This window comes from Schistocerca serialis, chromosome 6 (genome assembly GCF_023864345.2).
Source record: "Schistocerca serialis cubense isolate TAMUIC-IGC-003099 chromosome 6, iqSchSeri2.2, whole genome shotgun sequence".
NCBI lineage: Eukaryota > Metazoa > Arthropoda > Insecta > Orthoptera > Acrididae > Schistocerca > Schistocerca serialis.
In genome coordinates this window covers 191,388,913-191,406,534 of record NC_064643.1, presented here as the reverse complement: position 1 = coordinate 191,406,534, position 17,622 = coordinate 191,388,913, and positions in this window count along the sequence as shown.

Genomic DNA, 17,622 nt, shown 5'->3' with positions numbered 1-17,622 from the left:
TAAGGAGTATGTTGTTATGAGCAAAAACTGTCTTTCTACAGAATCTGGATTGCCTAATCCCTTAATTGTATAGGAAGTCAGTCAAGTTTAGGGCGGACAAGCCTATAGTGCTGCATAAATGCTGTCTTCGGACTTAAGACTACAACAGGAAACATTTTTACATGAAACTTTTTGCACGATTTCTTTCGGTGACTACAGTCCACTGACATCTCGCATACCATTGGAGCCAGTGAGCCAGACCCAGATCGAATCTGCGTGGCGGTTTACCGTCCGGGGGTTGGTGTTAGTCCCAGTTTGACTTGGTTCATAGGCGGTTTATCACGCTTGTTCTGGCCAATGCTGACCTGGTCCCCTCTGCCTCAGACACTACGATACATGAATAGTTACAATACGATATTAAATGGAATGAAGTTTGCACAATTCACAGACAGGTGGAGCACAGGTCATCCTTGGCTTAGCTTACATTGACGACAGTGGCTTTACAAGCAACATACTGCTACTAAGTTAAAGTACTAAAACAAAATTGTCCAAATGCTGAACAAGTGGACCCCGTACTAGAGGAATAACCGATAGGGGAAAAACTATGGTGTCACCGCCAGACACCACACTTGCTAGGTGGTAGCCTTTAAATCGGCCGCGGTCCGTTAGTATACGTCGGACCCGCGTGTCGCCACTATCAGTGATTGCAGACCGAGCGCCGCCACACGGCAGGTCTAGAGAGACTTCCTAGCACTCGCCCCAGTTGTACAACCGACTTTGCTAGCGATGGTTCACTGACAAAATACGCTCTCATTTGCCGAGACGATAGTTAGCATAGCCTTCAGCTACGTCATTTGCTACGACCTAGCAAGGCGCCATGTTCAGTTGCTATTGATATTGTGAATAATGTACCGTCAAGACCGACGTTCACCATTAATGGATTAAATTTAAGTATTCCACCAGCTACGTCCGTTTTTCTAAATTCTAATTTCCTTGTCCTTTTCAAGACCTCACGCCAGCCTGCGTGAGCTAAAACGCGTGCCTTTCGGCTTCCTCTAATAATCACGGTGTTGGCTTTCCTGCCAACCCACAACAAAAAAAGATATGCATAATCCACCGTCATACCGAAATGCTGATGCCCTGATGAGTTTTTGGAGTCTTCTTAACTTTCGTGGCCTTTATCGCATGTCTTCTGGGGGTCGTGATGTTAACTGTTGGATGCGACAATATTAGTGGTAGAAAGTGGCCGGATGCCATTCGTTCCCCTCCCTCAACCCTTCGCCTGCAACTTCTAGTGTTATCTCATGTGAGAGGGTGTGAACGTTTTCTAAAGCGAATTCTGTAACCGATGCAGGATGTGGGTACCAGCCCGATAGAGTTCCTGAAGTATAGCGTACAATTTAGCAACATTCCACAGTACATGTGAAAGGATAACCTCTTACACTGTTATTCGATACACAGGAGCCTGCCGGGGTAACACAAACAAAGGTGGACTTATGGCCATATAACTTGGAGACCAAGTTCTAGCTATGCAGCGGGCACAGAATGTGTTACTTTAAAGTTGACGGTCATTATCCTTAAAATGACGAGGAACTCCTTTGTGTATACGATACACGTTTAACCACGTTGCTACGCAATAGTACATACAACTGCTAGCAAATCAAATACATTTTTCGCTAAGAGAACATTGTGACATGTCATTAGGCTACAGTGGAAGAATATAAGGCTTTAGCGGTCACCAACAATGATGTCGGACCAAATTTTGACCGAAAATCTTGTTTTTCCCCTTATTAGTGTTTGCAGAGAGTTGTACAAAATACGTTCTAACATGGAATTAAAACGCTTCCGGACACACGTCCATGTAGCTTGTTGACTTAATTGTGTTCGAAGAAAATGTTTCGAAAGTTGTGTTTTCTTTTACACATTCTATTGGTATGTCGTTAGATAAGTCTCCTGTTTTGCCACAGCTGTTTAACGTTTATGTCGAGAAACATATTAGAGCATAAATTAAAATCTAAGCGTCAATAGCAGTACAATGCTAACAAACAGCAATCATAAATTTGCAGTTGACATAACGGGAGAGTACGGAAAACTGACAGCAACTATCGTAACGAATGTACTGATTGGTAACTAAGCATACAACTTGAGATTAGAATCATACCAGTCGTCAGTATTATTGTTGGGTGCCAAAAAGCAGAATATCAGCCTGCTTTGATTTAAAACTAGAGATACAACAATGGAGGAGAGAAAAATTGCCCCGCAAGAAAGTAACCTACACTAATTCTGTTTTAATTTAGAAGATAACACGTTCTCTAATTTTCTAACGGCGCACGGCTCTCCCTGATCAACAATCAGCCCCCAAAGAGGTAGTTTTTTTTTTTTTCGGTCCCAGCACATAAATTTCTAAGCAATCACTTATGAAAGGGATGGACAAATACAGCAACGTAACCTCTGATCTTCGTCATTCATATATTTTTGGACAAACATTCGTGAATGTGTCTTTAATTAATTCTTTTCCTTAACCACGTTCAATGGACACTATTGTTTTTAGGGCTTTTAGGCTTTTGTCTTCTTGTGCTATAAAGCCGCGCATTCCTACTCGAATCTCCAACAACTGAGATTGTGCTAAGTGGCTGGTAGTGAACAAGTCTCGCGAAAGTTAAAAGCTTTACTCTGCCTCTCCCATAGAACTTGCACTAAAATACGATGTGATTTACATCATAACTCCAGATGGCAATACACTGACATAACGTGTCTCCAGTACGCCGATCCTATGTAAGTACGCGAGGAGAGATACATTTCTGAGATGTGTTCTCATAATGTAGGATGTTATTATACCTGAATGCCTGGAATTCACCAATCATGGCTGTCTTGGTCATTCAAATCTTTTACCTCTTTTATTTTGACTTCCGCTCCATTGTTCGTGCCACGAAACAATCGCTTGTTGTTTTAGTTTCAGGAGGTAATCCGTGTATGGGAGCTTTATGTCCATATGTCCACTGGTAATTATATTCCTCGCTAGTCGACCTGCTTTGCCATTGCATCTAATGGTGAAATGAAATTTAATCCCATATGAATTTCATGATCTGACAAGCCTTCTCGGCTTGTCCCAGAATGTATTTGTCAGGTCTTCTGTTCCGTTTCGTGTAACTAACTGGTTTCAGGACCCTTTCGAGCTCACGACTGTCTGAAATGGAGAATATCGATATATGATTCTTACATTTCCGTAACATACCTAGAATTTTGAGAAGTAAAGTATCTTGTATTTCCAGTTGGAATGCTGCTCAGTGATATTACTTATGTCTGCCTAGTACTCCACTGCTCATAATCAAGCAAAAAATTCTAAAAATATGAACAGAAGATCAGCCTCTAATACATCATCTGTCGTGAAAAACTGATATTACGATGTAATTTGTCTTTAAATATTTATTTCACAGACACAAATTTGAATCAAGAAGTGGAAAGTTCCCATTGTAAGTCATACTAATGTCAATGAAAGGGAAACTTCTTTACCATAGACACAACAAAGGCTAGAGCACTTATGGTCTACTTCCTGAGTCTGTAGCTTAATGTCGGCTAGGACACGTTTTTCTGTAGCCTTTATTTCTTTGGTTACCATGCTATCGTCTAAATTTTTCGGTGTACTGATTACTTAGGGAAAACTCTCAGCGTTTTGGCGTCTACACAGGCTTAAACTCGTTCTACGAGTATCAAACACTCTTGTGCTTGGCTCTGGGTACATAATTTTTACGACGGAATGGTGATTTACATCATAATCTGCTAGGCAGATTCTAATATTTAATAGTGGTTGCCCAGGACGGAAGATTTAGATATGCTTGTGATTAAAGTTTTAATTTGTACACCACACCTCACAGCTAAAATAATTTACATATACAGAAGCGATATGCTCGTTTCGAGTTAACTAAGAGTGACATTACTAAATCTGTAGTTTTTCAGAAACTTCAGTTCTAAAGGTCTTCGTATCCTACATGTTGGCGCTGACCATTTTTAAACATACTTCCAATAACTACGTATCAGCATCGCTTCAAATATTTCCCCTTTATTTGACATACATGCATCATTGTTATCCTTAGTTAACACGAAAGTTCTCCTTATTCTTCAAATTTCTCAGACTACTTCACAATCATCTGTTAAATTGTACATAATTTCGTACAACCCTCTTATGGCAATTAAATCTTATAACTTTATCTTTGTCCTGAACCGACTAACTTTTCGTTTACTTGTCATTAATTACGTTTGTTAGCTATTAGGGTCCTAATACCTTAATGTATTCATTTGGTCGTAGAAGCTCATATTCTGAACACGACTCTTCCCTCACTAAAAATGACTTGTTTTTCAAATTTGTTATTACATTACAAACACTATTGTTAAAGTATAGACTGTTAACGACGGACATCGCGTGTAAAACATTATTATTTTACTTTTATATGTGGAGACAGTCATACGATATGTGGCCGCAACTCTTTTCAGTTTACCTACTAATTTGTATTTCATTTTAGTTATTGGTTCTCATGACCTGAACCTTAACGAACAGTGCAGTTGTTAGATTTACATTGTTAAAACCTAAACGTCGTTTGATGTTTTGTGTTGTGGATTGGCAAGACAGCCAACCCACTATGAGAGGAAGCCGAAAGGCACGCGTTTTAGCTCACGCAGGCTGGCGTGAGGTCTGGAACAGGTCAAGGAAATGAGACTAGCAAAAAAGGACGTAGCTGTGGAATACTTAACTTTAATCCATAAATGGTGAACATCGCTCTTGACGGTACATGTTTTACAGCATCAATAGTAACTGGTAATAGCGCCTTGCTAGGTCGTAGCAAATGACGTAGCTGAAGGCTATGCTAACTATCGTCTCGGCAAATGAGAACGTAATTTGTCAGTGAACCATCGCTAGCAAAGTCGGCTGTACAACTGGGGCGAGTGCTAGGAAGTCTCTCTAGACCTGCCATGTGGCGGCGCTCTGTCTGCAATCACTGATAGTGGCGACACGCGGGTCCGACGTATACTAACGGACCGCGGCCGATTTAAAGGCTACCACCTAGCAAGTGTGGTGTCTGGCGGTGACACCACATTTTGAACCTATTTTTAGAAGAGGTTCAATACAAACATTAAACAGGGTGGGTAAAAGTGGACACCCTTGTCTTGAATCCGTTTCGGATTAATAGCTCCTTTTAATTTCAATATTTTCATAATTTTAAGCACTATCTCTCTTTCGTTGTTATTGAGGTTCTCAGTAAAATTCCGGTTTTTGTTGACACCACAAACGACGGTCCACAGGTGGCGACATTTTTTCTTCGTTCTTTTCATTTGCAATGAAACTCATGCTTCTTAAGTACTATGACGATTTATTCTGATAAGGTAAACACGTGATTCGGTCTACACTTTTGATTTTGTCTACTTGAGGAGATGTGGAATCGTTTTTGCTATTACCTTATCGGGCGTGAGAAACATATGAATTACTCAACACTTGTAATACGAGTAACAACCATTAATCTGCTCGTAGACTCGGCCCGAGTCGCGTAATACAATTTTATAGTACATAAATTTATCGTATTAATAAATGTGCGACACAGCGCAAACAGCAATCCCAAACTTTACAAATTATAAGTCCATCGGACACCGGAATCCCTCTCAGATGATACATTAATTGCGAAAGTATTCTCTATCTCATAGCGCTGCTTGTCAGTGTCTTCCGTCCTACTCTCATCTCCTTATCTTCTTCAAGATACATCGCCTAGCAGAGTTCTGGTCATTAGCGACCAGGGAACTTTGTACAGTCCTGCAAAATTATCAGCTAGCCAAGTCCAATACTTTGCCGAGCTTATCTGCTGATTACATTAAAAGTTTCTACGAAATTTCACAGTTAGTCCATTCATTTACTAAACTATTTCTGCGAGTTCTGCTTTCTGGCTTTGCACAAAGTACATGCTGGGCGGCCGTTACAACACTGCATCTAATGCCTGTACTCTACTTGTGTAAAACGCGGTTGGCTTGACTCTGGGTTTTATCAAGTATAGCGCAACACATGAATTGTTGAGACGGATAAAACCACACTACTTCCCATTCTTTTCGTACGTATTACCCATCAATAGGCCACACGTCTTTATTTGAGATGATTTAATAGCATTACCGAAATATTTATGCTAAAGACACTAAAAACTGAAGCTACAATAGTGGTAGTTCCTGAAAAGGTATAAGTTTAAGCAGAAGACGCTTAGCCAGAGTATGTTGTTTATTATCAACAATAGAACAACCATATCTGTCCAGTGTAACACATTTCATACTCTGTGTTTAAGTACGCTTCCTGATTATACACTGGAGCGGCAAAGAAACTGGTATAGGCATATTTATTCAAATACAGAGATATATAAACAGGCAGAATACGGCGCTGCGGTCGGCAACGCCTGCATAAGACAACAAGTGTCTGGCGCAGTTGTTAGATCGCTTACTGCTGCTACAATGGCAGTTCATCAAGATTTAAGTGAGTTTTAAGGTGGTGTTATAGTCGGCGCACGAGCGATGAGACACAGTATCTCCGAGACAGCGATGAAGTGGGGATTTTCCAGTACGACCATTCCACGGGTGCACCGTGAATATCAGGAATCCAGTAAAAAATCAGATCTCCGACGTCGCTGCGGCCGGAAAAAGATGCTGCAAGAAGGGGACCAATGACGACAGAAGAGAATCGTTCGACGTGACAGAAGTGGAGCCCTTCCGCAAATCGCTCCAGATTTCAAGGCTGAGGCATTAACAAGTGTCAGGAGCAAACCATTCAGCGAAACGTCATCGATATGGGCTCTCGGAGCGTACCCTTGACGACTGCACGACACAAAGCTTTACGCCTCGCCTGGGCCCGTCAACGCCGACAGTGGAATGTGGATGACTGGAAACATGTTGCCTGCTCAGACGAGTCTCGTTTCAAATTGTATCGAGCAGATGGACGTATACGCGTATGGAGACAGCCTCATGAACGCATGAACCTTGAATGTCAGCCGAGGACTGTTTAAGCCGATGGAGACTCCGTACTGGTGTGAGGCTTATGTAGTTCGAGTCATATGGGTCCCATCATATGGCTACGTACGACTCTGACAGGTGACATGTACGTAAGCATCCTGTCTGATCACCTGGCATCCATTCATGTCCATTGTGCATTCCGAAGGACTCGGGATATTCCAGTATGACAATGAGACACCTCACAAGTCAAGAATTGCTATACAGTGACTCTTCTGAGTTTCCGCGGGCCACCAAACTCCCCAAACATGAACATTCTTGAGCATATCTGGGATGCCTTCCAACGTGTTGTTCAGAAGAGATCTCCACTTCCTCGTACTTTTACTGGTTCATGGACAGCCCTGCAGAATTCATGTTGTCAGTTCCCTCCAGCACTACATCAGACATTAGTCTAGTCCATGCCACATCGTGTTGCTGCACTTCTGCAGGCTCGCGGTGGTTCTACACAATCACACTATAAAGCGGGTGTATCAGTTTCTTTCTCTCCTCAGCGTATATCTGGCTACTTGCAGGAGTTTGACTGTTAGCATGTAGGTTAAAACACACCCACACCCACACACCCACACCCACACACACACACACATATATATATATATATATATATATATATATATATATATATGTGTGTGTGTGTGTGTGTGTGTGTGTGTGTGTGTGTGTGTGTGTATGTATTATACTACGGCTTTTTTTTCCAAGGGCCGAAGCGAAACTAAAACCACAGAACCACAGCCAAAATCCGATGAAGATGTGTTGTGCAGTGTCTTCAGTACCCCCGTCAATCGCGTCAGGTCGCATTTCTCAGTTTTGAACGCATATCGAGCGCGTAAAGATTCCTACATCAATAGAGTCTCCAGGCAAGTGTGATGTGCATGCTGTCATTCAGTATCTTCGTGCTAAGCAGTTCTGCCTGATTTCATACAGGTAACGTAACGTAAATGTTATGCATGACAGCAAAGTCGTCTTTCAAGATAATGCTAGGCTGTGCACAGCATCTGCAACAGAGATGCTCCTGCAGCGTTTTCGATGGGGAGTTTTTGATCAGACTGGACTTGGCCCTCTCTGATTCTCATCTCTTTGCTCACATGAACTACTGGCTATTACAGCATTTTCACATATATAACGAGCTGCAGACCAGAGAAGAAAATTGGCGAAAATCACATGGCTGACTTTTACGGTCAGGGTATTGGAAACTTGTTAACCACAAATGTGTCAGTGTGAGAGGAGACTATGTAGAGAAGCATCTGGATGATGTACAGTTGCTAATAGTGGGAAATAAAACATTTTTGATTTTCACTGTTATTTCCACCTTGCAAAGCGATCGGACCTGGAAAGAAATATAGGCATCAAGCCTACCTGAGAAGTTTGATTTACCACGCATCTAATGGAAGTAGGAGCGACTCGTGAGCACGTTCTAATGATCACAGTACGGGTATCCCAAGAAAGCGCCTACTTTTGCTATTAGATTTCGGTCAATGCTTACTTTAGGTTCCTGTTTTCTTGTGCCCAGTCAAACTTGTCTCGATCTGGAGTTTCTGTTCCCTCTTACAAACTCAACTGTGATTTTTAGTGCACGGCTCCGATCATATGTGTTTTCTGATTTTCGAAGATGGTATTTGGAGTGCGTCATCGTCTACCCACACCCGCGAACGTCGTGAGCTGCCCCCTGCCACTTACTGCCGTCCGTGGGGCCATTACTCTGGCGTTTTAACGCATGTTTATCAGCCTACTTCTTCTTCTAGTCACAATTTTCTCTTCTTCTCGTCACAATTTTCCAGAGAGTCATATCATCACCGAATGCGTGGAGAACGTCGTAATCTCTTACAGTGGTTGGACAAAAATATGCAAATACCGCGAAAAATGCAGGCTTGAAGATAACCGCAGATCCTAGCCAAACATGCAGGTTGCGCTAGTGTATTTGACCATGAACGGCACCTGTGCATTATCCGCAATAACTTCTGAATGTCAGTGGTGGTCATAACGGTGTTCTGTGTTCAGAGCTCAGAGTATTCGAACGTAGGCAAAACGTTGTTGGTCGTGTGATGGGTGATTACGTGGCGAAGGTAGTCGAAGCGTTTGCTGTTTCGAGAGGCGCCTTATTGAAAATCTAAACTGCACACGGGGAAGCGGAAAAAACATCACCCACTACGTCACAACGCGTACGAAAGTGAGTGTTGAATGATCATTACCGAATGTCGTTAAACGTGATTGTGACGAAAAATAAATAGACATCAGCTGCAAAGGCCAATACAGAACTAAATCCCTCACTCACGAACCCAATCAGCACCAAAACAGTACGAAAGAAGTTTTGTAAACAAGTAACTGCAGGGCGAGCTGGAATTCTAAGGCGCTCGTCAGTGCTGCAAATGTCCGTAACTAGAAACTATGCTGCCAAAGCCATAAAATCAAGACCAGTGACCAACGGAAGAATGTCATGTGGACGGATGGTTCTTGTTTGACATTGTTTCCAATTCGTGGCTGTTTTACGTGGCAAGAGTGAAACACAGCGGGTGTTCTGTTGTGACCTGGCAACCACATCGTGCTATTTCGTGAACTTCTCCGCAAGGTCGCTTGATTACAAACATTATGCGACCGGCTTATTTGATGAAGTCCATTGTAAGTTACGATGTTTGTTTCCCAATGCTGATGCTGTGTTTTGAGGCGGCAGAGGTTCTGTTCACACAGCACGCATCGTCCAGAACTGGTATTGTGAGCGCGAGAACAAAGTGTCGCATCTTCCTTGGACACTTCAGTCACCAGGCTTCAATATTGTTGAGCCTTTCTGGGCTAAGTTTGAGAGGAAGGTGAGTGATCGTTCTCCACCTCAATCTTCATTGCCTGAACTTACCCTTTTTTGCAGGAGAATGGTGTAAGATTCGTCTGAAAAGCATAAAGGACCTATTCGTATCCAGTGTGAAACTAATGGAAGCTGTTACGAATGCCAACGATTTTACTACACCGTTATGTTTTTGGTGTTTCCATGTTTCTGGCCACATAATTTCCAGGCTCTTTCTACAACACCATATTTCAAATCTCTTCTTTTCCATTTGTCCCAGCGACCAATTCTGTAAGCAGTCTAGCGACACTCAGCTTTTTCTCCCACCCTACCCAGAGCACGGAGGACACAACATACACAATCCAAATCTCTTGCATCTTCTATTTATATGTCTACAAGAGAGAACGCTTCGATTGAAAACAGGCATGCGATAAAAACGCACTCTGCCTGCCCTACCGTTCAACCTGTGGAGCGGGGTAGAAATGTCGAAAAAAAAAGGAAGGTTCAGGAATGAATTTAACATTCAGAGGGAAAAGATGTCAGTGACATATTTCGCAGATGATAGTGCAGCCCTCAGTAAAACTGAGACGGCTTTGCAGTATCTCGTGAACGGAATGGTCTAACCAGCATGGAATATGGATTGAGATTAAACGAAAGAAAGACAAGAGTAATGAGAAGTATTATACATGATGGGGCAAATAAAAGTGGCCCGGACGAGTGGATACGATTGGACCTGAATATATGCATATAACCACTTCCCGCGACGCGCACACCACGCGTACTCCCACCACATACCTGTTCTGAGCGTAGTGCAGGCTATGTCAGTGTGAGTAGAGCAGTGCAAAAGGGACGATGATAGTTACAGTGAAGCAGCGGATGTTCGTTATTGGGAAGTTACGTAAGAACGAAGTCATCGGAACGGTGTGGACATATATTTGCTGTAAAATTTAATTGTGTCAAAGTGAGAGCAAAGAGTGCTATGCGGCGCTTAGTCCGAGAATGGCGCCCGACAAGGTCTGTTTTGAATAGGTAAAAATCATGCCAAAACATGCACGCCCAGCAGAAAATGTGGCTGTAATTCACCAGAAAATGCTTCAATGTCAACCAAACGCCTGTCGCAAGAGACCGGTATATCACGTCGATCATGCGGTCGAAGACTCCACGTGGACTTGCGCATGCATCCCCACCGAGTGTCTGTTGTACACGCATTAAAACCAGCAGATCTCCCGAGCACATCCAGTTTCGTCGTGTCTGGCTGTTCACTGAGATAACAGTAAAAGGCTTGGACATGGATCTGTTCTTTATGTCTGATGATGCTTGATTTCAGCTGAGCCGTTATTTCAACCCACAGAATCACAGGTTCTGGGCAGCGGAGAATCTGCATGACTTCCACGAAAAATCATTGTATGATCGGAAGGTTGAAGTTTTGGGCACTGCGTGTGCACGCCGCATTATTGGTTCTATCTTTTTCATCAAAAGCTGACTTCGGCGTGTTACATTGCTAACATTTTGAAACCATGTGTGACAACATTAACGGAGGAGGAAAAGACCTGTAGTTATTTCCAACAGCATGGAGCAACTGTCCATACCACCAGCCGAACCTTGAAGTACACTTACACAATCTTCAAGCCTGACTCAGTTGGTCACGGTCCTAGCTGGGCACCCTCGCCACCTGATCTGTCAGTATGCGATTACTTTTTGTAGGAAGCCCTTAGGTCTAAAATTTATCGAAACAGCCCTCATAGTGTTCAAGAACTGCAGCAGAACATTTCGGATGAGACTACAGCAATTCCAGCAGTCCAGCTTCGATCCACATTCAGCAAATTTCTGACCATGACCTAAAAGTGCCAAGAGATGAATGGTGGTCACTTTCAGCATCTGAATTGTCAGATTTGCACTATATTTTATTGTACCCTGGAACCTTGTCCTCGGGACCACTTTTATTTTCCCAGCCTTGTATAAAGAGACAGCCTCATCAAGAAGTCATTTTTACTAAAGATAACGAGTTTCGACTGGTTACGGCTTCCTCATATTTTTCTAAAAGAAAAGTAAAAGCAATATACAAGTTAAGCAACGTGCATCTAACCTGTTTCCAAAAAATAATTAAACAACATTGCTATCAAAGCAATGCATATCACCGGCTAATAGACTAATTAGTCAGAACGATGCTAACAACCAAAGGAAGAACCACCGAACAAAATACATTGGAACAAAACTAGATATATAAACTTTAAAGGATAAAAGCAGGGGAAAAATTTATGAAAAGCAAAAATAAAAGGGGAGAAGGAGACACAAGCAAATAAAGTAAAGGAAATTACTTTGAAACAGTCACACTCACCATGTGAAGAACAGCGTAGAGCCAGATGTACATCAGTGAACCTGGAGAGGACGTGATTAAACAGTCTAATAGCCGGCCACATTGAAACTACAGTCCGGAGGGAAAACCACGTTCCCTGCGCTATTTGGGCGGTGCGTCAAGGCCCTAGTGTCAGCAAAACCTGACTAACGTATGAATAAGACGACAAAGAGTAACTACAAAAATAAATAAAAGTCATTAGGTTGATAATATGTGACAGCGCATATGATATTAATTCAAAATGCTTAGAAATCTAAAAAAAACATAAGCAATAAGAAGGACTGTTAAATCAGATGTTGTCGTAAAAACAATTAAGGATCCCAAAAGGTAACAAATGGAGGTACATAAAAACATAACCAAAATAACTGTACTCGTGAAAGTAATCTTCATATAACTGGTAATAATGGTGAGCTTCTGAATGATCCGTTGGTCAGTAAGAATCAGACATTTTACGACGAAATAATAACTGTTGTAATATCTGTCTAATTAATTTGCTCACGACTTTCCCTTATTTTGCAAAGTACACCGTACGATTTTAATACTCTGACTACTTCCACGTTTATAGTTATTGTACAAGACTAGGGTCAAACTATACATGGTCCTGTGATGTTTTGAGAGCGTTTTTCGTAGCCTGAATTGGGACCGGTCGCTGAGATGACCACTGACATGAACCAGCATGTTTATTTAAACATTCTGAAAGGTCTCTGTTGTGGATTGGCAAGACAGCCAACCCACTATGAGAGGAAGCCGAAAGGCACGCGTTTTAGCTCACGCAGGCTGGCGTGAGGTCTGGAACAGGACAAGGAATTTAGACTTCAGAAAAAAAGGAGGTAACTGGTAGAATACTTAACTTTAATCCATTAATTGGTGAACATCGCTCTTGACGGTACATGTTTTACAGCATCAATAGTAACTGGTAATGGCGCCTTGCTAGGTCGTAGCAAATTATGTAGCTGAAGGCTCTGCTAACTATCGTCTCGGCAAATGAGAGCGTAATTTGTCAGTGAACCATCGCTAGCAAAGAAGGCTGTACAACTGGGGCGAGTGCTAGGAAGTCTCACTAGACCTGCCGCGTGGCGGCGCTCTGTCTGCAATCACTGATAGTGGCGACATGCGGGTCCGACGTATACTAACGGACCGCGGCCGATTTAAAGGCTACCACCTAGCAAGTGTGGTGCCTGGCGGTGACACCACATTCCTCCCCCGCAAATCGGCTGACGGTCGTGGTATAAGGCTTCCGCCCGCCGTGGGGAGGACCCCATGTTGACGTTTGCGACGAGGTGGGGAGCCTAACAACAGGCGAGGCTGTGCCATCCGCACCCTGCCATTCGGTCCGAGGGGAGCTAGGAAACGCCTGAAAACCTGCTCCAGGGTGCACGCCAGCATGCGGTGTATGTGCCCGCAGAGAGACAGCAGGGGCCGAAGGGTCGACCTCCATCGGGCCGGGGCACCCGACGGGCGAAGACGGCATCTGGTCCGGAGCGGGCAAGAGTTCCACGTCGGAGGACAGCTGGTCACGGCAAGCGATCGGCGGCGCGTGACCCAAGGAGGCGCCCGGCGGTTGCAGCAACGCGGCCACTGCGGGCGTCGCCGGCGGGAGAACAGGCGGCGGCGGCGGAGGCGGCGGCGGCGGCGGCGGCGGGGGCGGCGCCTCGCCATGGGGCAAAATGGAGGGCAGCGTCGGTAACACCTGGGGCTGAGGCGAGCCAGTAGATGGGTCCCCCGGACGCTGACCGGACGGCACCGTCGCTGAAAGCAGACGGCGAGTGGCAGATCCCGTGCGACACAGAGGCGCAGCTGATTGAGATGCCGACGCACCTCACCAGAGGCCCCCAAAACCAGATACATAGCGCGGCCGAGGCAGCGAAGAATGCGCCCTGCGAGCCAACGCCGTGAACCTCGATAGTGACGATAGTAGACAACGTCGCCTGGAGCAAAAGCAGGTGTCTGCCGCTGCACAGGAACCTGATGCGGCGGATGTAGCAAAGACATCAAGGTTCGATGAGGACGACCGTGGAGCAACTCAGCCGGCGAGCGACCATCTCGGGGCTGAGAGCGATACGAGGACAAAAAGAGCAATAACGCGTCCTCCCGAGAATGCGACTCTCTCAACTTCAACATCTGTGACTTGAAAGTCCTGACCAAACGTTCAGCGGCACCGTTTGACTGAGGCGAAAACGGCGCGGATGTCAGATGTTGAATACCATTGGCCTTGCAGAATGACTGAAATTCTATGGACATGAATTGTGGGCCATTGTCGGAAACAACAGTCTGCGGATGACCTTCAATGCAAAAGATAGCAGATAACGCTTGGATGGTGGCAGATGACGTCGTGGAAGACATCTGGACAACGAAAGGAAAATTACTGAATGAATCTATCACAACCAACCATCGAGCATTCCAGAATGGACCAGCAAAATCGATGTGTAAGCGTTGCCAAGGGGAAGTGGCTTTTGGCCATGCAAAGAATTTCCGCGGTGGTGCGGATTGTTGTTCGGCACGCGCCATGCAAGAAGAACACATATGCGTAATCGCAGCATCGATTCCGAACCAAGTACAGTGCTGACGAGCAAGTTGTTTCGTTCTCACTATACCCCAATGTCCTTGGTGGAGAAGCCGTAAGACAGAGGACTGTAACGAACGTGGGACCACGACCCTGGACTGATCATTATCAGAACGCAACAGCAAAACACCACGTCGTACAAAAAGTCTCCTTGTGAGCAAAAAATCGGCGAACCAACAGATCCTCGATCCGTGACTTTGACAAGGGCCATTGCGTGGCAACAAAACGCAGAACGGTAGCAAGGACTGGGTCGGCAGCTGTGGCTGTAGCTACATGACGAAAATCAATCGGAAACGATTCGACCACGTCAGCGGTTTCCGAATCAATAAACATGCAAGCAAGTTCGGAGGAATCGAATGCTCTATCCTCAGCAACAGGCAAACGGGACAACGCATCGGCGTTTCCGTGCTTAGGAGTGGACCGATACAAGATATCGTAGCGGGACTGCGAGAGCAAAATAGACCAGCGAATGAATTTCTGCGCTGTACGTGGAGGTACAGGCTTGGTCGGATGAAAAAGCGATGTCAAAGGTTTGTGGTCTGTGATGATGGTAAAGTGGCGACCATACAAGATATCATGAAACTTTGTAACACCAAATACGAGGGCCAATGCTTCTTTCTCGATCTGCGAATAATGTCTGTGCGCCTACGAGAACAATTTGGACGCAAAGGCAATAGGGCGATCTTGCGAACCATCTTTGTGCGCAAGCACAGCACCAACCCCGAAATCCGATGCATCCACTATCAACAAAAGGGGCTTCTGGGGATCGAATGGCGTAAGGCAAGTATTGGAAATCAACGCCGATTTCAACTGGCGAAAGGCGTGTTCGCATTCCGTCGTCCAGACGAAAGGAACACCTTTACGCCGTAAGCGATGAAGTGGAGCTGAAATGGAAGAGGCGTGTGGGATATACACTCCTGGAAATTGAAATAAGAACACCGTGAATTCATTGTCCCAGGAAGGGGAAACTTTATTGACACATTCCTGGGGTCAGATACATCACATGATCACACTGACAGAACCACAGGCACATAGACACAGGCAACAGAGCATGCACAATGTCGGCACTAGTACAGTGTATATCCACCTTTCGCAGCAATGCAGGCTGCTATTCTCCCATGGAGACGATCCTAGAGATGCTGGATGTAGTCCTGTGGAACGGCTTGCCATGCCATTTCCACCTGGCGCCTCAGTTGGACCAGCGTTCGTGCTGGACGTGCAGACCGCGTGAGACGACGCTTCATCCAGGCCCAAACATGCTCAATGGGGGACAGATCCGGAGATCTTGCTGGCCAAGGTAGTTGACTTACACCTTCTAGAGCACGTTGGGTGGCACGGGATACATGCGGACGTGCATTGTCCTGTTGGAACAGCAAGTTCCCTTGCCGGTCTAGGAATGGTAGAACGATGGGTTCGATGACGGTTTGGATGTACCGTGCACTATTCAGTGTCCCCTCGACGATCACCAGTGGTGTACGGCCAGTGTAGGAGATCGCTTCCCACACCATGATGCCGGGTGTTGGCCCTGTGTGCCTCGGTCGTATGCAGTCCTGATTGTGGCGCTCACCTGCACGGCGCCAAACACGCATACGACCATCATTGGCACCAAGGCAGAAGCGACTCTCATCGCTGAAGACGACACGTCTCCATTCGTCCCTCCATTCACGCCTGTCGCGACACCACTGAAGGCGGGCTGCACGATGTTGGGGCGTGAGCGGAAGACGGCCTAACGGTGTGCGGGACCGTAGCCCAGCTTCATGGAGACGGTTGCGAATGGTCCTCGCCGATACCCCAGGAGCAACAGTGTCCCTAATTTGCTGGGAAGTGGCGGTGCGGTCCCCTACGGCACTGCGTAGGACCCTACGGTCTTGGCGTGCATCCGTGCGTCGCTGCGGTCCGGTCCCAGGTCGACGGGCACGTGCACCTTCCGCCGACCACTGGCGACAACATCGATGTACTGTGGAGACCTCACGCCCCACGTGTTGAGCAATTCGGCGGTACGTCCACCCGGCCTCCCGCATGCCCACTATACGCCCTCGCTCAAAGTCCGTCAACTGCACATACGGTTCACGTCCACGCTGTCGCGGCATGCTACCAGTGTTAAAGACTGCGATGGAGCTCCGTATGCCACGGCAAACTGGCTGACACTGACGGCGGCGGTGCACAAATGCTGCGCAGCTAGCGCCATTCGACGGCCATCACCGCGGTTCCTGGTGTGTCCGCTGTGCCGTGCGTGTGATCATTGCTTGTACAGCCCTCTCGCAGTGTCCGGAGCAAGTATGGTGGGTCTGACACACCGGTGTCAATGTGTTCTTTTTTCCATTTCCAGGAGTGTATTTATGATAATAATTTATTTTTCCCAGCACACTCTGTAGCTGCTTCAAATTCTGCGGCGAAGGCAAGTCTTGTATGGTACAGAGGTGCTCTGGACTGGGATGTATGCCTTGGGCATTGAGTACATGCCCCATATAAGGTAAGGCACGAGGAAAAAACACACATTTGTCTTTCCGCAAGCGAAGACCATTTTGTCGCAAGACCTGAAATAATGTTCTGAGATTGGCTAAATGTTCTTCTCCTATCTTTCCGGAGATCACAATATCGTCCAGATAGTTTGCTGCAGTAGGGACCGACGCACAAACAGTTTGTAGATATTGCTGAAACAATGCAGGGGCGGATGCACACCCGAATGGCAGTCGTTTGAAGCGATACTAACCAAGATGCGTGTTAACCACCAAAACGCGCTGGGATTCTTCGTCCACCGTTATCTGCAAGTATGCATCTGCTAGGTCTAACTTCGAAAAATATTTACCCGGGCACAGTCTGTCAAACAGATCTTCCGGGCGGGGTAAAGGAAAAGTTGCAGTCACTAGCTGTGGATTCACTGTTGCCTTGAAGTCCACGCAAAGTCTCAATTTTCCG